We start from the raw sequence: 21,696 nt of genomic DNA, 5'->3' as shown, positions 1-21,696 counted from the left end.
ACCCAGGAACCTGGAGCTGTATGACGACAGCACTTACTGTTGCACCATTGATGCAGTACGGCGAGGCTTCTAACAGGAAGGAACTGCTGAGCCGCTCAAAAAGAAGAGCAGAAAACTTTGAAGAGCATTAACCAAAATATTAATGTCAAGGTAGAGAGTAAACATAATAAAGAAAGTGAAAAACTGGAGGATAGAACTGGAATAAACTTATCAAGAAATGTTCAAAGATCCTTTACAAATATATTCCCATTATTTAGTACATTGATTTGGGTCCCCTACCTGATGCCTTAGTATCATCTGATCGTATTAAATGTAGTTTATTTTCTATTTTAAGCATCTTATATAATGTTGAGGTATCTCGCTATGAGGTTGGGGCAGCCTTGGTTTTATCATTTAATTCTCAATAGTGCAATGGGACCATTTAGATGACAATTAATTGGAGAGACAGTGTTCGTTGGTAAAGGTTAAGAATTAGACAAACATAAAGTCTTACTCAGACATCCCTACTTATGGAATGGAGTAGTTATAACATGGCAAGCTTCTTACATCAATAAGGGAGTAGAAGCTTATGGTAGGAGGTAGAATTGTTAGTGGTAAGAAGGGTTGGATGTTATACTTTAACAGATTTTCCTACATAGAATATGACTTCAATATGGAGCTCAGTTCAATATGTATCGGTATCTTTTCCTTATTCAAAAGTTTTTGTAAGATGGTAGGACATTGTTCATTGCTGGTTGAACCAGCATAAATTGTACCATTTTGCCTGAGGTGGTGAGAGTCACACTTTGATTCTTTCAATTTGAAAACAGAATACACTGCAGTAATTAACACACAATGATGACTCACTAACATTGATGAGGCCAATGGCCAGATCATCAGTGTCCTTGAGGGATAAGAATTAGCCAGGGTAACACGCAAGCTCATCTATTCTTTGTCATATGGATACCTGAGATGAGAAGGTTTGCTGGATCCCACTTTAAGATCACCTCCAAGAGATGGCGCTTCACTCAGTAGTGCATTGTGAATATCAGCTCTTCTACTTCGAGTTCAGGTTTCTAGAACATAGAATATTACAGCACAGTACAGGCCCTTCGCTCCACAATGTTCTGCCGACATTTTATCCTGCTCTAATATCTATCTAACCTTTCCCTCCCACATAGCCCTCCATTTTTCTATCATTCATGTGGCTATCTAAGAGTTTCTTAGATATCTTTAATAATATCTGCACCCACAACCTCTGCCAGCAGTGCATTCCACGCATCCACCACTCTCTGCGTAAAAAACTTACCCCTGACATCCCCCTTATACCTTCCTCTAATCACCTTAAAATTATGACCCCTCGTGTTAGCCATTTTCACCCTGGGAAAAAGTCTCTGACTGTCAAGGATTTAAGCCTACTCTCTTCTGGCTCATGTCAGGAGCCCTTTCATGACATGAAAATAAAAGAACTAGGCCATAGGAAGTGCTTTTCCATTCAACGAGATCATGGCTGATCTTCCACCTCAGTTTTGTTTTCCAACACTACCTCCATATCCCTCGCTTCCTTTAATGGTCAGAAATCTACAGATCTTTGTTTTGTATTAACACAGTGACTCAGTTTCCACAGAGGATTCCAAATATTCACCACTCTGAGTGAAGCCAATTCTCCTCATCTGAGTCCGAGAAAGTCTCAGACTGTGCCCCCTGGTCCTTGACTCCTCAGTCAGAGGAAACCCTGTGTGTCAAGCCCTTTTATTGAACAAAAGCTTATGTTCAGTTCTCTTATTTCATCAATCTAGCACTCCATTTTCACAGGGGATATATCTCAGGAAAGTTCAGCCAATGATTTTATTTCTTGAGGTCTATTTTCAGGAACCAAGCTCATTTTGCTTACTCAGATACATGGAGTGACCTGGACATTCAAATGCTGCAGATAAAATAAGATTTATTCTGTTAAATCATGTTAGATTCTGATAACTGAACAAAAAAATCATTTGTATTCGACAAAAACAGCTATTCAGCAACCTGCTTTTGAAATTAAACATCTCAGGGTACTTTTTTTGTCTGTTTTTTGCACTGGGACTGACATTGATTGTCATTTGGTACCTAAACTTTGAGTCAATCCTAACTCAAGCTGTGAATGAACTGTTTCCTGACAGTTTTGTTCTATACCTGACATAAAGAACAGAAATGGAAGGAATACAGTAAATAGGTTTGCTCTTGTACATTACATTCTATTAGACTTAACAAAGCCATCAGGGTCCCAATCACAGAAGAGCAATAAAAAGACAATACTATTCTGGTACTTAAAGGGCCCTTGTTTAACTGGAAAATACAGGAACGATTGATATCAGTTACCACTATTGTCAGCGGCAAAGTTATCACTCTCAGTGTATCTAGTAGGTTAGCTATTTTGGGCAGAAACAGGTGTTGAGTGAGTAGTTTGTACTTCATTAAGATACAATTACCTCCCACACTTAATCACTTCTAAGTGGTGGTGGCTAATGGTGTCTGAAGAAATTCTGAATGCAGTGATTGACAAAATTGTGAACAGGGGAATGATTCCAAGCCTCAGTTCGATGATTTCCATCAGTAGCTGTCAGAGTTTCACATCCTGCTGTCCAAAACTAAACCCCACTGTACAAATCAACATTTCTACAGCATTTTCCATAATCTCATGGTGTCCCCAAAGCAGTTTGGAAGCACAGTCCCACATAGCAGACCGAATCATGCTTCTTCTTGGCTGAAAATGGAAGAATTAAGAAAAGCACTACAGATGTTAAAAATATGAAATAAAAAATGGAAAATGTTGAAAAGACACAGCAGTTCAGGCAGCCTCAGCTTCACGCAAACAAGGAATTTCATTGCACCCTAGCGTATATGACAATAAACTAATCTGAATCTGTGGAAGGTGAAATAGTTCGAACGAAAGGTAGCGGCGAGCACGTTCAGCAAGTGGTTAAGGAGGCAAGTGGCATTTTGGCCTGTATTGTGAGGAGGTCAGAGTTTCAGAATAGAGTCATCAAGTCATCCTGCATGGAAACAGGCCCTTCGGCCCAACTCATCCATGCCAACCAAGATGCCCATCCAAGCTAGTCCCACTTTCCTGCATTTGGCCCGTAACCTTCTAAACCTTTCCTGTCCATGTACCTGTCCAAATGTATTTTAAATGCTGTTAATGTACCAATAGGGAGGTTTTGCTACAATTGTACAGGGTGTTGGTGAGGGTACACCTGGAAAACTGCACAGTTTTGGTCATGGAGTCATACAGCAATACAGCACGGATACAGGCCCTTCAGCCCAACGAGTCCATACCAGCCATGGTCCCCAACCATCTAGTCCCAATTTCCTGTGTTCGGCCCATATCCCTCTAAGCCCCACTCTTCCATGTACCTATCTAAATGCTTCTTAAAAGATACTATTGTACCTGCCTCAACCACTTCGTCTGGCAGCTCATTCCATATACTCACCACCCTCTATACGAAAAAGTTGTTCCTCAAGTCCCTTTTAAATCTTTCCCCTCTCACCTAAATCTATGCCCCCTTAGTTCTGGACTCCCCTACCCTGGAGAAAAGACTATTACCATCCACCTTATCTATGCCCCTCATGATTTTATAAACCTTTGAAAGGTCACCCCTCATTCTCCTACGTTCAAAGGAACAAAGACCTAGCCTGGCCAACCTCTCCCTGTAACTCAGGGCCTCTAGTCCTGCCAACATCCTCGTAAATCTTTTCTGCACTCTTTCTAGTTTAACCACATCTTTCCAATAACAGGGTGACCAAAACTGTACACAGTGTTCCAAGTGTGGCCTCACCATTGACTTATACAAACTGCAACATTATGTCCCAACCTCTGTACTCAGTGCCCTGACTGATGAAGGCCAACGTGATAAACACCTTTTTCACCACCCTGTCTACCTGTGACGCCTTACTTTAAGAAGGATATGGCAGCATTGGAGGCAGTCCATAGGAGATTCACTGGATAATTCCTGGGATGAGGTGATTCTCCGACCATGAGAGGCCAGATAGTTTGGGTCTGTATTCCTTGGAGTTAGAAGGATGAGGGGTCTACTTACACAAACATCCTAATCCAAGATCCTAAATGGGCTTGACAGGGGAGATGTTGAGACATTCTCACTAGTGAGAGATTCACAAATAAGGCATTCTCTCTTCTCTCCTCTTCCATCAGGTAGAAGATACAGGAGCCTGAGGGCACATACCACCAGGCTCAAGGACAGCTTCTACCCCACTGTGATAAGACTATTGAACGGTTCCCTTATACGATGAGATAGACTCTGACCTCATGATCTACCTTGTTGTGATCTTGCACCTTATTGCACTGCACTTTCTCTGTAGCTGTGACACTTTACTCTGTACTGTTATTGTTTTTACCTGTACTACCTCACTGCACTCTGTACTAACTCAATGTAACTGCACTGTGTAATGAATTGACCTGTACGATCGGTATGCAAGACAAGTTTTTCACTGTACCTCGGTACAAGTGACAATAATAAACCAATACATAGCTGCAAAATGAGGTCATTTAAAACTGAAGTGCGAAGAAATTTCTTCTCTCAGAGGGTTGCGAATCTCTGGAATTCTCTGCCTTCAGGGATGGTGAAGTCCAGATCAGTAGGTATGGATAAGGTGCAGATAAATAAATATTTGAAAGATCAAGGAATTGAAAGTTATGGGGAACTGGTAGAGAAGAGGAGTTGAGGCCGGCCGAGATCAGCCATATCATATTAAATGGCTGGGCAGGCTTGAGAGCCAGGTGGCCTACTCCTGCTCTTATTTTCTTGTGTTCTTGTGGTATTGGACCTTAAATTTTAACCTTCTTTCCACAGATGCTTCCTGAACTTTTGAACATTTCTATCATTTTCTGTTTTTATTTACTTTCAGAAGACCAGTCCATAGAGATGACAGCTTTGTAGCACAGTTAGTAGAGCCACAGCCTCACAGATCCTATGAGCCAGGTTCAATCCCGACCCCCTGTGTGCGGAGCTTGCACGCTCTCTGTGTGACCGTGTGCGTTTCTCCCAGGTACTCCGGTTTCCTCCCACATCCCAAATACATGGTCGGTTGATTGGCCACTGTAAATCATTACTGGTGTATAGGTGAGTGGTAATATCAGATGAGGAGTTGATGGGAATGTGGGGAGAATAAAATGGGATTAGTGTCGGATTAGATAAAATACCTTTAGTAGGCACATGTACATTGAAGCACACAGTGAAATGTATCTTTTTGCATAGCGTTCTGGGGGGCAGCCCGCAAGTGTCGCCATGCTTCCGGCGCCAACACAACATGCCCACAACTTCCTAACCTGTATGTCTTTGGAATGTGGGAGGAAAGTGCAAGTAAGTAGTAAAAGAAAACAAAATGCTGAAAACACTCAGCGGATCAGGCAGCGTCTGTGGAAAGATGTGTTAAAGGCTGCTTGATGGTTGGTGCAAAGTCAGTAGGTTGAAAGAAGTTGTCTATGACTCTGTGAGCCCTGACTACAATGTTCTGCTCATTGCAGTTGGTCTATTATTGTCAAATGTACCAAGAGACAGTGAAAAGCTTTGTTTGTATGCCATCCAGACAGATCATTCCATATATAAGTACATCGACATAGTACAAAAGGAAAAAACATAGAATGCAGATATAGTGTTGGTTACAGAGAAAGTGCAGTGCAGGTTGAAAAATAAAGTGACGAGGTAGATTGAGAGATCAAGAGTTCATCTTTATTGTATGAGAAGGCCATTCAAGAGCCTTATAACAACGGGGTAGAAGCTGTCCTGGACCCTGATGGTACGCATCCTCAAGCTTTGGTATCTTCTGCCCAATGGGAGGTGGGAGAAGAGGGAAGGACCCACACATTTTAGCCTTCCGCACCTTTGTGCTAAAACACAGAGGTGAGAGTTGAGCTGAAAGTCAAAGGCAAGCACATCGACCTCCCACTCCATCCCTGCGCTCACCACTGGGCCAAGCTGGCAATAAGAATCCCTGCCCATTCATTGACCCTGAGTGATAAGGTAAGTGAAAGAAAGTGGTTCTCTTATCTTCACTTCGTTTTAGTGCTTTTAATTAATTTCTCATACTTCAGGGTGCCTCACTTATTATTTTAAAATGTATTTGTTTTAATTATTTAAATCGATTTCAATGGCTTTTAAATGTATCTGACTGTCAAAGGTATTTAAGACAGTCTGCTCATTCCAAGTTTTTACCCAGTAAATCTGCTCTTAACTCCTTCCAACAATTTTACATCTTTCCTTTAATAAGGAGACCACTCTTGTGCATAGTTGTAGTCTCACCAACATTTTACCTAACTGAAGCATAATCTCTCTACTTTTGTGCTTACAATAACCAACAACATTCTGTTAATTTTCTTAATGAATTACAGTCTTTTACAAATCATACACTTTGACACCCATATTCCTCTGCTCCTCACAGCTCTGTAATCTCTCACCATTGAATTAAAATTTGCTCCTTTTTATAAACTTCAAGTGTTGCTGTGCAGAGGGAGCTTGGGCCACAAGTTCATCATTCCCTGAAAATAGTGACACAGGTGGATAGGGTAGTGAAGAAGGCATTTGGCAATGCTGGCCTCCTTGGGCAGAGGCATTGAGGATAAGGGTTAGAAGTCATGTTACCGCTGTAGAAAACACTGGCCAGGCCACACTTGGTATTGTGCACTGTTTTAATTGCCATACTATAGGAAGGGTATGGTAGCAATAGAAAGAATGCAGAAAAGATTCACCAACATGTTACCTGGAATGGAGGGTTTTACTTATAAGGAGAGATTGGATAAGCTGAGTGGCTTTGTAAGGGGTGACCCTATAGCACTTTGGAAAATAATAAGGGGCAATAGTTTTTTTTATACTTAGGATGGCAAAGTCTAAAATCAGAGGGTATAGGTTTAAGGTGAGAGGGGAGATATTTAAAGGAGATCTGAGGGTAAGTTTTCCACACAGAAGATGGTGGTTTTATGGAATGAGCTGCCAGAGGAAGTGGTAGAAGTGGAAACCATGAGAGTGTTTAAAAGGTATTTGGGCACATGTTTAGAACGTAAAGGAGTAAAGGGGATATGGGCCCAAGGTGGGCAAATGGGATTAGTGTAGATAGGCAATTAAGTGTTGAATCTGCCACTGATGTCCACATCCCATGGATGGATACAAACTAAAAAGGTGTGTCCACTGTTGGTATTTGAGTTCCCTGTCACAGGAACCTATTGTTCTGGAGCAGCCTTACAAATAGAAGCTGCACCAAGACAAGTATTTTAATAGTATATGTAACATTGGTTGTGAACAATGGCTATTATTTTAAGACTGACACCTTTTAAGGATTTTCCCATGTGTCTAACTGGTCTCTGGGCTGCAACAATATTTTGTAATAAGTTTTAGAGACAATCCATGTAGAGGCCTTGACTGAAGACACACACTTTGTTTGAGCTGTTCATGTCTCATGTATATAAGTCTGCACATGTTTCAGTGACTTCATCAATGGTTAAAAACCCACTGAGCACACATACTTTACACTTTAAAAGGTGGGTCTTGCAGTCTGAGTGGGAGACACAACAGACTACAGATGCTGGGATCTGGACCAAATATTTGGTTCCACTCACCACCTTCTTCTTATCAGATTCCATAATCCACAACTGTCTGATGTCTCCACTATCACCTCCCAGCCTGTTGCCATCTCCACCCCTCCCTCCCCCCAACTGGCTCTATCTGTCTGTCAACCCCTCCTCGCCTGAATCCACCTATCACTTGCCAGCTCCTCTCTCACCCCTCCCTCTCACCTCTTTATACCGGCCATCTCCCCTTTCCGCCCTCAGTCCTGATGCAGGGTCTAGACCCGAAATGCCTTTTATCCCTTTGCCTCCGTAGGTGCTGCCTAACCCGCTGAGTCCCTCTAGCAGCTTGCTTTTGGCTCCAGTCTAAGTGGTATGTAGCATTTAGAATATTACAGCACAGTACAGGCCCTTCAGCCACAATATGCTGACATTTTATCCTGCTCAAAGATCTATCTAACCCTTCCCTCCCACATAGCCCCCTATTTTTCTATCATTCGTGTGGCTATCTAAGAGTCTCTTAAAAGTCCCTAATGTATCTGCCTCCACAACCTCTGCCGGCAGTGCGTTCCACGCACCCACCATTCCCTGTGTAAAAAACCTACCCTTGACATCCCCCTTATACCTTCCTCCAATCACCTTAAAATTATGTCCCCTTGTGTTAGCCATTGTCACCCTGGGAAAATACCTCTGACTGCCCACTCGATCTATGCCTCATCATCTTGTACACCTCTATCAAATCACCTCTCATCCTCCTTCTCTCCAAAGAGAAAAGCCTGAGCTCGCTCAACCTGTCAGAAAAGTGCACAGACTCATTAAAGTAGTGGTCCAGGTGCTTGAAGGGGCTTGTTCAGTGACACCAGAGTATAGAATTTGGAGGAGTTAATGCAATTTCCTCTACCTATAGACAACTGATGCGAATGAGAAACAAGGTGCCTAATTTGAGGACCACTGGAAAAGTAATTGACTCAATAGTGATAAATGACTGAGCCATGTATCATTCCCCTCCCCTTTGAACTGGCAAGATCTTAATAGAAAAGCTTTGCACTGATTACCATAAGAACAGAAGAAGTAGAAGCAGGAGTAGACAATTTGATCTCCTTACGATTCACCACAATTCAATACGTTCATATGTAATCTTTTACCTCTACTTCTCTGAACCTCTAACACTGGAACCATAGAACCATACAGCACAAAACAGGTCCTTCGGCCCACCATGTTGTGCCGTCCATCAAACCACCCTCACACTACCTAACCCCTTCCTCCCGCATATCCCCCCATCCCACACTCCTCCATATGCTTACCCAACAAGCTCTTGAACCTGTCCAATGTATCTGCCTCCACCACCACCCCAGGCAGTGCATTCCATGCACCAACCACTCTCTGGGTGAAAAGCCTCCCCCTGACATCTCCCCTGAACCTCCCACCCATAACCTTAAAGCCGTGCCCTCTCGTCTTGAGCATTGGTGCCCTGGGAAGGAGGCGCTGACTGTCTACTCTATCTATTCCTCTCAATATTTTATATACCTCTATTATGTCTCCTCTCATCCTCCTCCTTTCCAGTGAATAAAGCCCTAGCACCTTAAGCCTCTCCTCATATTCAATACTCTGTAATCCAGGCAGCGTCCTGGTAAATCTCCTCTGCACACTCTCCAATGCCTCCACATCCTTCCTATAATGAGGCGACCAGAACTGAACACAGTACTCTAAGTGTGGCCTAACTAGAGTTTTGTAAAGCTGCATCATCATCTCACGGCTCTTAAACTCAATCCCACGATTTATGAAAGCCAACATCCCATTGGCCTTCTTAACTGCTCTTTCCACCTGTGAGGCAACTTTCAACGAACTGTGAATATGAACCCCCAGATCCCTCTGCTCCTCCACACTGCCAAGTACCTTGCCATTTACCCAGTACTCTGCCCTGGAGTTTGTCCTTCCAAAGTGTACCACCTCACACTTCTCCGGATTGAACTCCATCTGCCACTTGTCAGCCCAGCTCTGCATCCTATCAATATCCCTCTGTAAGCTCTGACAGCCCTCCACACTATCCACAACACCGCCTATCTTAGTGTCATCCACAAACTTACTAACCCAGCCCTCCACCCCCTCATCTAAGTCATCTATAAATATCACAAAAAGTAGAGGTCCCAGAACCGATCCCTGCGGGACACCACTAGTCACTGCCTTCCAATCCGAGGGCACTCCTTCCACCACAACCCTCTGCTTTCTACATGCAAGCCAATTCCTAATCCACACAGCCAAGCTTCCTTGGATCCCTTGGCCTCTGACCTTCTGAAGAAGCCTACCATGAGGAACCTTATCAAACGCCTTACTAAAATCCATGTAAACCACATCCACCACACTGCCCTCATCAATCTACCTGGTCACCTCCTCAAAGAACTCTATCAGGCTTGTGAGGCAAGATCTTCCCTTCACAAAGCCATGCTGGCTGTCCCTAATCAGTCCATGATTCTCTTGGTGTTAATAAATCCTATCCCTTAGAATCCTTTCTAACAGCTTACCCACCACAGACGTGAGACTCACCGGTCTATAATTCCCTGGCCTATCCCTATTACCTTTTTTGAACAAGGGGACAACATTCGCAACCCTCCAATCCTCTGGCACCATCCCCGTGGACAACGAGATCCTTACCAGCGGAGCAACAATCTCCTCCCTAGCCTCTCGAAGCAGCCTGAGGAAAATCCCGTCAGACCCCGGAGATTTATCTGTCTTAATATTATTTAACAACTTCAACACATCCTCTCTCTTGATATCTACAACCTCGAGAACATTACCCCTACCAGCACTCCCTTCCGCATCATCAAGACCCCTCTCCCTGGTGAATACCGAAGAGAAGTACTCATTGAGAACTTCTCCCACTTCCGCCGCCACCAGGCAAATTCTCCCACCTTTGTCCTTAATCAGACCTACCTTTACCCTTGCTATCCTCCCACCCCTCACGTACTTGAAAAAGGCCTTGGGATTTTCCTTAACCCTACTAGCCAAAACCTTTTCATGTCCCCTTCTAGATCTCCTCAGCCCTTTCTTAAGTTCCTTCCTCGCTACCCTATATTCCTCACGGGCCCTGTCTGAACCTTGCTGCTTATACCTCACATATGCTACCTTCTTCTCCCTAACAAGTCGTTCCACCTCTCTCATCACCCACGGTTCCTTCACCCCGCCCCTGTCCATGACAATTTTCAAGGTTATGGAGCAATGGTCACTGTCCCCTAAATGCTCACCCACCAATAGATCCTTCAACTGTCCCGGTTCATTTCCTAAAACTAGATCTAACATGGCATTCCCTCTAGTCGGCCTGTCAACATACTGCGTCAGGAATCCCTCCTGGACACATTTAACAAATTCCGTCCCATCTAAACCTTTGGCACTAAGCAGGTTCCAGTCTATATTTGGGAAGTTGAAGTCTCCCATTATAACAACCCTGTTATTTTTGCTTCTTTCCAAACACTGCCTGCCAATCTGCTCCTCTATATCTCTACTGCTACTGGGGGGCCTATAGAATACTCCTAGTAGAGTAACTGCTCCTTTCTTGTTCCTTAATTCCACCCATACGGACTCTAGAGATGATCCTTGTACAGCATCCATCCTTTCCACAGCCGTAACAGTGTCCCTGACCAGTATCGCCACCCCTCCTCCTCTTCTCCCCCCTTCCCTATCCCTCTTAAAACACCGAAAACCAGGAATATTCAATATGCACTCCTCTCCTGACGTCAGCCACGTCTCAGTAAGAGCCATGATATCATAGTCCCCCATACTTATCCAAGCCCTCAGTTCATCTCCCTTATTCCTGACACTTCTTGCATTTAAGTAAACACACTTCAGTCCATCTACCTTACTATTTTTATAGCCTGTATTCTGCTTCTCCTTCCCCAAAGCCTCTCTACCTGTTTGATCTAACTTTTCCCCATTCCCTTCTTCCTCTGACCTACTCCTCTGGTTCCCTTCCCCCTCACAAACTAGTTTAAACCTTCCCAAACCACCCTAGCAAACCTAGCTGCAAGGATATTGGCCCCCTTCTGGTTCGGGAGTAACCCGTCCTCTCTGTACAGGTCCCACCTTCCTGAGAAGAGATCCCAATGATCCAGAAATCTAAAACCCTCCCTCCTGCACCAGCTTTTCAGCCACGCATTTATCTGCCACCTCCTCCTATTCCTGCCTTCACTATCACGCGGCACTGGCAGCAATTCCGAGATTGCTACCCTTGAGGTCCTGTTCCTCAATTTTCTGCCTAGCTCCCCAAACTCACTCTTCAGGACCTCATCCCCCTTCCTACCTATGTCGTTGGTGCCAATATAGACCACAACTTCTGGCTGCTCTCTCTCCCGCTCAAGAATCCTGTGGACCCGATCAGTGACATCCCGAACCCTGGCACCTGGGAGGCAACATACCATCCGGGATTCATGCTCACTGCCACAGAACCTCCTGTTTCCCTGACTATCGAGTCCCCTATCACTACCGCATGTCTCTTTCCCACCCTTCCCTTCTGAGCAGCAGTACCAGACCCAGTGCCAGAGACCTGGTAACTGCAGCTAGGCCCCTGCAGGTCATCCCCCTCAACAGCTTCCAAGGCAGAAAACTTGTTACTGAGGTGAACAGCCTCCAGGGTTCTCTGCTCTGTCTGCCTGCCTGACTTCTTCTTCCTCTTCCCTCCCCTGACAGTCACCATTCTATCTGCCTCCTGAACCTCAGATGCACCTACTGTAAGGGGGGGGTGACTGTCACCTGATGCACCGTGTCTACATAACTCTCTCCCTCCCTTATGCTGCGCAGTGTTTGTAGCTGCGACTCCAGCTCATCAACTCTGAGCCAAAGTTCGTCCAGCCTCAAGCACTTACTGCAGATGTGGCCATCGTGGACCGCAGCAAGGCCCACGAGTTCCCACATCAAGCAGCTGCAGCACACCACCACGTCTTCCATCTGACTACCTTTCTTTTTTCCCTAGTTAGTCCCACCTACAAATCTATAATGAACAACAGGTAAACCTTGCCTTTACCTACTTACCAGCTACTTACCCTCCCTGCCCCTTCACGCCGAAGCCCCTTGAGGCAAAGCCCAGAACACTCTGCTGCCACTCACTCTGCTGCCCGCTCTATAGGCTGTTTGCTTTTTAAGCTGCCCGCGCCGCGCCTGCACAGTCCAGCCCCCACTCGACTACTTAGAAAAAACATAAAAATCTAACCCTTACACTAAAAACCCTAACAAAAACTAACCCTTACACCTAAAAACCCTAATAAAAGTGATAAACAGAGAAAACACTTAGCTGCTCCGAAGTCCTCCGAACCGAAGCCCGAGTCCTCCGAATTTTTTTTCTCTCCTTTTTAAGCTGCCCGCGCCGCGCCTGCGCAGTCCAGCCCCCACTTGACTACTTAGAAAAAACTTATAAAAATCTAACCCTTACACTAAAAACCCTAAGAAAAACTAACCTTGACTTCATTAATCTCTCGCATGTACTCACTAACACTTCAAATTTGTGTGGTAGCTGGGTTCTCTGTTCAACAATAGTATGAAGCTTTGGAAAGACTGACTAAGAGTTGTACGACAGAAAGCATCCTATCTGGAAGCATCACTGCTTAATATGGCAACTGCTCTGCCCTGTACTGCAAGAAATTGCTCAACACATCACAGAAGTCAACCTCCCCTCCATGGACTCTGTCCATACTTCTCACTGCCTCGTTAAAGCAGCCAATAGAATCAAAGACCCCACCCACCCTGGACATTCTCTCTTCTCCCCCCTTCCAACAGGCAGCAGATACAAAAGCCTGAGAGCACCTACCATCAGGCTTAAGGACAGTTCTATCCTGCTGTTATAAAGTTATTGTATGGTCCCCTAGTACGACAAGATGGACTCTTGACCTCACAATCTACCTTTTGGGGCGACATGGTATTGTAGTGATAAGTGTAACGCTATTACAGCGCCAGCGACCTGGGTTCAATTCTGGCCACTGTCTGTAAGGAGTTTGTACATTCTCCCCGTCTCTGGTGGGTTTCCTCTGGGTGCTCCAGTTTCCTCCCACATTCCAAAGACATACTGGTTAGGAAGTTGTGGGCATGCTATGTTGGTGCTGGAAGCGTGGCAACACTTGCGGGCTGCCCCCAGAACACTACGCAAAAAAGATGCATTTCACTGTGTGTTTCGATGCACATGTGACTAATAAAGATATCTTATCTCTCTTATGGCTTTGCACCTTGGTCTGCCTGCACTACACTTTCTCTGTTACTGTAACACTTTATTCTACATTCTGTTACTGTCTTCCCTTGTACTACCTCAATGCACTGTTCTAATGAAATGATCTGTATGGATGGCATGCAGAACAAAATCTTTCACTGTACCGAGGTACATGTAACAATAATAATAACAATACTAATAAAAAACCAAGCGCCAACAATTGTGACAGTTTATTCCAAAGGCTCCTCCAAATTGATTTCAAAACTTCCACAAAGTTACAGTCCAGAGAGCAGTCAGGAATCTGACAATTTATGTAAATAGGAAACAGCCTCAAAGAAACAATTATCCTTTTCTGAACAACATTACCCAAACTACATCTCAAATATTTCCTCCACTGTAGGCCTGCATGAAACTTAATAATTGGCCACATTAGGTACAGGTAAGAGATCTCAAACAGTGACAAAATTACATCAGCTTTACAACCCTGGTCATTGGTTATGTTTTGCTAATTAGTCGGTCCAGAAGATGTCTGCAGAGATTCACAAGCAGACCAAAAGCATTGATTTATCTTAATAAGTAAGATTGCATAAATAGCCTTCCAGACCTGTACCTGGCTTTTAGTCGCAATCAATTTGTTTTTGCTGCTTTTATATCATTTTAGATCTACAAATCCATGCATTCTTGATCAATAGTCCATTATTGTTGGATATACAGGAAACAAACATTTTGCTGTTTCTCATCACAGCAGCAAGCATGAGACAAATTAAAAACAAACAGTATAAATGTATTAAACCTGTAAGCATTGATAATTTCACTGAAGCATGTTAGACCATTTCTGACGTGATAAATAATGGCAGTGACTGCAAAAACCAAAAAATCAGCACCAACCAGTTCGTGTTGTAGTAAAGATCCTGGGGTCTTCATTATGTACTGATGTGAAGATCTTCATATTCACACTCAAATGTAGAGAGGTAAGGGCAAAGTGAAAGATCTCATGGTATAGCTACTGTTGAGTACATAAGTAAAAAGGTTTTGCTGTAATTGTATGCAAATCATCATTAAGCTGGAAAGTGTGCAAAGGAGATTTACGAGAATGTTACCAGGACTCGAGGATCTAAGTTATAGGGAGAGGTTGGACAGGCTAGGACTTGGAGCATCTGAGACTGACGGTGACCTCATAGAGGTGTACAAAAACATGAGGGGCATAGATAGGGTGAATGCACAGTCTTTTTCCCAGAGAAGGAGAACCAAAAACTAAATAGGTTTAAATTGTGAGGTGAAAGATTTAAAAGGGATCTGAGGGGTAACATTTTCATGCAGAGGGTGGTGAGGGTATGGAACGAGCTGCCAGAGGAAGTGGTTGAAGTAGGTACAATAACAACATTTAAAAGACATTTGAATAAGTATATGGAGAGGTAGGGTTTAGAGGGATATGGGATGAATGTGGTTAAATGGGACTAGCTTAGGTGGACACCTTGGTCATCATGGACAAGTTGGGCCAAAGGTCCTGCTTCCATGCTGTATTATTCTCCAACTCTAAATGATGGGTCTGAGTGGTTTTGTTCTCTGTACCAAAGGATATATTTGTCCTGGAGTCAGTGCAGTGAGGATTCACCTGATTGATTCCTGGGTTGAAGGACCAGTGAGAAGAGGTTGAGTTGGGACTGTAAAGTTTTTACTCCAGTTTAAGACAAGGAGAGGAGATCCCATTCAGACAGGCACAATTCTGAGAGGGAAATCAAAAGATCTGCAGGTGCTGGAATTCTGAAATAATTAAAAACTAAATGTCACAACATCACACAAGATAACAGAGAACCCAAATGCAGAACCCCAGTACAAGACTGGAGTCAGGATGCTTCTTCAGAACCAAACACAGGCAGCAACCAGAAAGAATCTTGCCTTGGTGCTCTGAGATGGAGTCTCAACACAGACACAGAATTCTCAAGAAAACACAGAAAAACCAAGACTGTGCTTTAGAGTTGGAAGCTCCAAGCAATCAGAAGACAAAGGATACCCTGAAATGAACCAATACTCTGCAACTAGTGCAGGTGAAACCAAGGTTCTTATGCTAGTCTCCTGATGGAACCCAGGTGTGTGTCATTATGCAATTAGTGGTGCATGGAATCCATGTGCTGCACAACAAAGCACCATCAATGGGGCTGAATCGAGTGCCAGCACTCGGAATTATGACACTAAACATAAAATGCTGGAAACACTCAGCAGGTCAGGCAGCGTTTGTGGAGAGAGAAAAACAGTTAGCTGTTTTAATTTAAGGTTCCGAAAGGGATTGACAGGGAAGAGATGAGTGGCCACCTCCTTGCATTGGAAAATCTAGAAGTAGGGGTACAGTCTCAAGACAGGAGCTTAGTCTAATTATAAAGAAAACTTATATAATTATAAAGAAAACAGAAAATGCATGAAATGCTGAGCAGGCTGAAAGAAAAAACAGAGTTAACGTTTCAGGTTAATTCTGCAGAACACTGTGCAACTTAAAACTAACTGGTCTTCTCTCTTTTGCCGTTCTGAAGAAGGGTCTTTGACTTGAAATGTTAACCCTTTCTCTTTCCACAGATTCTTTTTTTATTTCAGATTTCTAACATCTGCAATTGACTGCTTCTCATTCAGTCACTGATGACTGAGATCTGGAGACATCTTCTACACTAATAAGGTTAGAATCTCTCGCAGTCTTCTATTCCAGAGGCTGTTGAATCTCTGTTGGTAAGTAGAAGTAAGGGGTTAGATAGTCTTAGGCGAAGTTTAAAGGTCGGCACAACATTGTGGGCTGAAGGGCCTGTATTGTGCTGTACTGTTCTATGTTCTAAGTATATTCAAAGCTCAGATCAATAGATTGTGGAGCACTAAGAGAATCAGAAGACAAGGAGAGTGGGTGGAAAAATGAACACAACGCAGAATCAGCTGGTCTTATTCAATGGCGCAGCAAGTCTTCAAGAACATGCGTTCTTATAGAACCCTTTATAATGATCCTAGAAAAATTGATCAGACAATTTTAAAACTTTAAAATATAATATTAAAGCTCTATACTTCTTTTGCATTAAATTTAACTGAGATTTGGACACTAATATTGACAGTGTGGGCTTTATCCAGCCCAAGTACAAAAGGACACAAGGATGTAATTCAGATCTACTCGTTTTGTTGCTCTTTTGCAGAAACACATAATAATTAAGCATAGAGGAAGGTCACTCATACCTGTGGCAGCTCTTTTGAAGAGAAAACCAGTTGACTGCCTTCTCCACTCTTTTTATCCAGGCAATCATTTCTAAACACAGATTTATCCAGTCTCCTTTGGCAATCTGTGGTTCTAAAATAATAAAACATTGTTTTTCTAATAGCAAAGGAAAGAGCGAGGGAAGGGAGGAGGATGGCGCAAGTAGGCAGCTAACAGAGCAGCTGCCTCACGTCTCCAGTGACCAGAGTTTAATCCCCAACTCTTGCGTGGAGTTTGTGTTTTCTACTGTGACTGCCCAGATTTCCTCTGGGTTCTCCCCTTTCCTCCCACATCCTAAAGACGAGCAGGTCTGTAGGTTAACTGGCTACTGTAAATTGTGCGTGGTTAGTGATAGGATTTGGAGTGGGGGGAGTGGAGTTGATGAGAATGTGAGATTGTGTTCAGGATTAGTCCAAATGGGTACTTGCTGGTCAGCATGGACTATTTGGGTCACAGGGCCTGTTTCTGTGCTGTGTTACTCTATGACTCCATAGGAAAGGGGAAAGGGAAGGGACTGGGTGAAATGAAAGGTCAGAAGGAAGGAGGGGAAGAGGGAAAAAGATAAGTCTTGCCATCTTAAAATGTTCAGAAGTGCTACAGAGGAAAGGAGTGCCACAGAGGAAAGCGTGTCCCATCAGGGTCATGCCCTCTTCTCACCACTGCCGTTGGGCAGGAGGCACAGAAGCCATAAATCCCACACCGCCAGGTTCAGGAACAGCTACTTTCCTACAATCACCAAGTTGTTGAACTGACTTGCACAACCCTAATCCTACCTCAGCAACAGACCACCACCAACCACGTCTTGCAGTGCTGTGGACTTGTCTCTCATTGTGTCCTTTTGCACTAATGTCTTGCTTTGCACACTTTTTCTTCACTGTTTTATATAATCTATACATAATTGATGTTCTGTGCTTTGTCTGAGTCTACGTGCCCGTGATGCTGCTGTAAGCAAGTTTTCCATTGTACCTGTACCTCACCGTACTTATGCACATGACAATAAACTCAACTTGACTTGAACATGGCAAGATTTCACAACAACAGGCTGATAAATAGCCAGTTAAGCTGACGTTATTGATGTTGTTTTGTGGGTAGAATATTGTCCAGGACAGTAGGGGATCTTCCAGCTAATCTCTGAGAAATGACAGGACATCAGGAACACTTGTGTGAAACCGAAAAGCAGAGAAACTCAGCTTTCAATGTCTCACCTGCAGGTCAGCAACACTGACAAAGCAGCAATTTCTCAGCACTCCAGTGAAAAATGTCAGCTCGGATTATGAGCTCAAGCCCTTGAAGTGCCACTAGGATTCGCAAACTTCTGACAATGTAAGGATTTGCCACTGGCAGACTATCAAACCTTCCTGTAACTGTGTTGAATAAAGAAGGTAAGAGATACAAGTGATTTACATCAGCACTTCTGACAAAGAAATCCGAGAGTAAAAGTACAACATTCATCATTTTCATTGTATATTTACATTTAATAACTAACATCTTCTTATCCTGTGGCTTTAGTTGTTAAGGAAAACAATAGCAATGAAGAGTTTTCAACAAACACTCTGGATGATATCCTTGATATGTAGCTTGCTCTATTATTCCTTATATAGAATGGACTCCAAGCAAAGAGTGATTGCTTTGATCTTGCTTTAAGCACTGACAGTCTCCCAGGGCTGAAAGACAATTCCATTTCTTCATGAATATGAATGTACAATACTGTTAAAAGGTAATACATGACAATGAGGCTGACGAACTTAATTCAAATAACTATGATGATACAGAAAGTGAGCAGAGAGACATAATAGTTGCTTTCACAACACAGACAAAATGCTAGAGGAACTCAGCGGGTCGGGCCGCATCTATGGAGGGAAATAAACAGTCGACGTTTTGAGCTGAGACCCTTCATCAGGACTGGAAAGGAAGAGGGCAGAAGCCAGAATAAGAAGGTCGGGGGAGGAGCACAGGCTGGCAGGAGACAGGTGAGTCCAGGTGAAGGGGAAGGTAGGTGAGTGGGGGAGGGGCTGGTGAAAGGGAGTGATGTAAGAAGCTGAGAGGTGATAGGTAGAAAAAGCAAAGGACTGAAGAAGGAGGAATCTGATAGGAGAGGACTGTAGACCATGGAATATAGGGAAGGAAGTGGGGAATAGATGGGCAGGTCATGAGGACAGAGGAGGGGAAAGAGAAGTGGTGAGGGGGCCACAGGATTGAGGGAAAACAAAGGGGGGGGGAATTGGGGGGGGGGGAAGAGGGGAGTTCCCAAATGTTAGAGAAATCAATGTTGAGGCTGTCAGGTTGGAGACTACCAAGGCAGAATATGAGATGTTGTTCCTCCAATCTGTATCTGGTCTCAACGTGGCAGTAGAGGATGCTGTGGATAGACATGTCCGTATGGGAGTGGGATGTGGAATTGAAGTGCTTGGCCACCGGGAGATCCTTGCTTTTGCGGTGGGCGGAGCGAAGATGCTCAACGAAGGGGTCAACCAATCTGTGTTGGGTCTCACCAATGTACAGGAGGCTGCACTGGGAGCACCGGATGCAATAAATGACACCCTTGGATTCACAGGTGAAGCACTGCCTCACCTGGAAGGACTGTCTGGGGCCCTGAATGGTGGTGAGGGAGGAGGTGTAGGTACAGGTGTAGCACTTAGCACGGTTGCAGGGGTAAGTGCCAGGAGGGTCATCAGTGGGGAGGGATGAGTGGACAGGGGAGTCATCATTGCTTTTTCATATTTGCACAAACAACAGCAATGTTAATGTTGCAGTTGCATTGAACAGGTGAGCAATTGAATGATGTCAGGGAGACACAAGAGACTGTAGATGCTGAAGCAACAAACAATCTGCTGGAGGAACTCAGCAGGTCGGGCAGCATCTATGGAGGGAAAGGAATTGTCAACATTTTGGATTGAAACCCTGCACTAGGACTGAGAGTGGCGAGGGGAGATAGTCACTCTACAGAGGAGTGGTGAGACAGGAGCCCGAGGTGATTGGTGAACTGGTGCAAACTGCCCTTCCTCTTTCACTCGTCCACCGATCCATCAACCTCTCTCGTCATCCAAGGTTCCCTTACCTCGTCGTCCTTGTCCTTCCTTCTCACTGGAACATACCAGTCCTGTACTCTGTGTAGTTGATCTTTAAATAATCTCCACAGTCAGATGTGGACTTGCCCAAAAACAACTCTTTGGGCAAACTCTCCCTAGCTCCTACCTAATAATTTCATAACTTGCCCTCCCCCAATTTAGTATTTTCCTGCAAGGTCCATACATATCTTTACTCAAAGCTATATTAAAACTGAAGGAATTGTGATCACTGTTCCCTAAATATTCCCCCACTGATAGGTCAGTCACTTGGCCAAGCTCATTTCCCAACACCAGGTCCAGTATGGCCTCTCCTCTAGTTTGACTATCCACACACTGTGTTAAGAAACTCCCTTGGATGCATCTTAACAATTCTACCCCAGCTAACCCTTTTGCACTAAGGAGGTCCCAGTCAATATTGAGGAAGTTGAATTCACCCACTACAACAACCCTGTTGTTTCTGTACCTTTTCCTAAACTGCCTACATTTCTGTTCCTCAATGTCCCAGTGGTTATTGGGGGGGGGGGGGGGGGGGGCGGTCCAAACTATAATCCCATCAGAGTGATTGCACCTTTCTTATTTATGAGTTCTACCATATAGGCTCAGTGGATTAACCTTCCATTATGTCCCTTCCTGTTTCTGCTTAACTCCTACTTGGATATATTTAATTATTTGCTCTCAGCTGCTTTCTGTAGTCGAGAATTCTAGAGATTCACAACTGTTTGGGTGAAGAAATTTTCCTTATCTCAGTCCTTATCCTGTGACCCCTGGTCTGGTTACCCCTACCATCTGGATCAACTTTCTTGCACCTGATCTGTCCAGTTCTATCAGGATTTTATAAGCCTCAGTGAAGTTCATTCTCAGTCTCGACTAAATGTAAGTCCCGAGGTTGTAATCTCTCCTCAAGTATCAGTCCTGCCATCTCAGGAGTCATTCTGGTGAACCGTTTCTGCACTTCCTCCATAACAAGAACATCTCAGGAACAGCTTCTTCCCCTCCACAATCAGATTTCTGAACAGTCTGTGAACCCATGAACACTGCCTCATTGTTTTTTTTGCACTATTTCTGCATCTGCATACTTAATTACATTGACCAGTGGATAAGGACACCAATGTCTTGCTGCACTACCCCCCCCCCCCCCCCCCCCATTCCTAAGCTTTCGCTGTTCAGCAAGGAAGTCACAATGAACATTTATAAAACTATGGCTTGATCATACGTGAAATACAGTGTCCACTTCTGGGCACTACATGACAGAAAAGATGCAGAGAGAGTGCCCAGTGGCACAACTAGTAAGATAAGATAAGATAAGGTGTCTTTATTAGTCACATGTACATCGAAACACACAGCGAAATGCATCTTTTTTGCATAGAGTGTTCTGGGGGCAGCCTGCAAGTGTCACCACGCTTCCGGCGCCAACATAGCATGCCCATAACTTCCTAACCCGTACGTCTTTGGAATGTGGGAGGAAACTGGAGCACCCGGAGGAAACCCATGCAGACACGAGGAGAACATACAAAATCCTTACACACAGTGGCCAGAATTGAACCCGGGTCGCTGGGGCTGTAAAGTGTTACACCAACCGCTACACTACGATGCCTGCCCATAAAATTTGGAGTCTGGGAAGTGTTCCAGTGAACGCGTTGGAAGTTCGTTGTCCAAACTAACAGCTCAGCACGAGAATGGG

This window comes from Pristis pectinata, chromosome 4 (assembly GCF_009764475.1).
Source record: "Pristis pectinata isolate sPriPec2 chromosome 4, sPriPec2.1.pri, whole genome shotgun sequence".
NCBI classification, from domain to species: Eukaryota; Metazoa; Chordata; class Chondrichthyes; order Rhinopristiformes; family Pristidae; genus Pristis; species Pristis pectinata.
The sequence above is the reverse complement of the archived record's forward strand: the minus strand, read 5'-3'. Positions refer to the sequence as shown.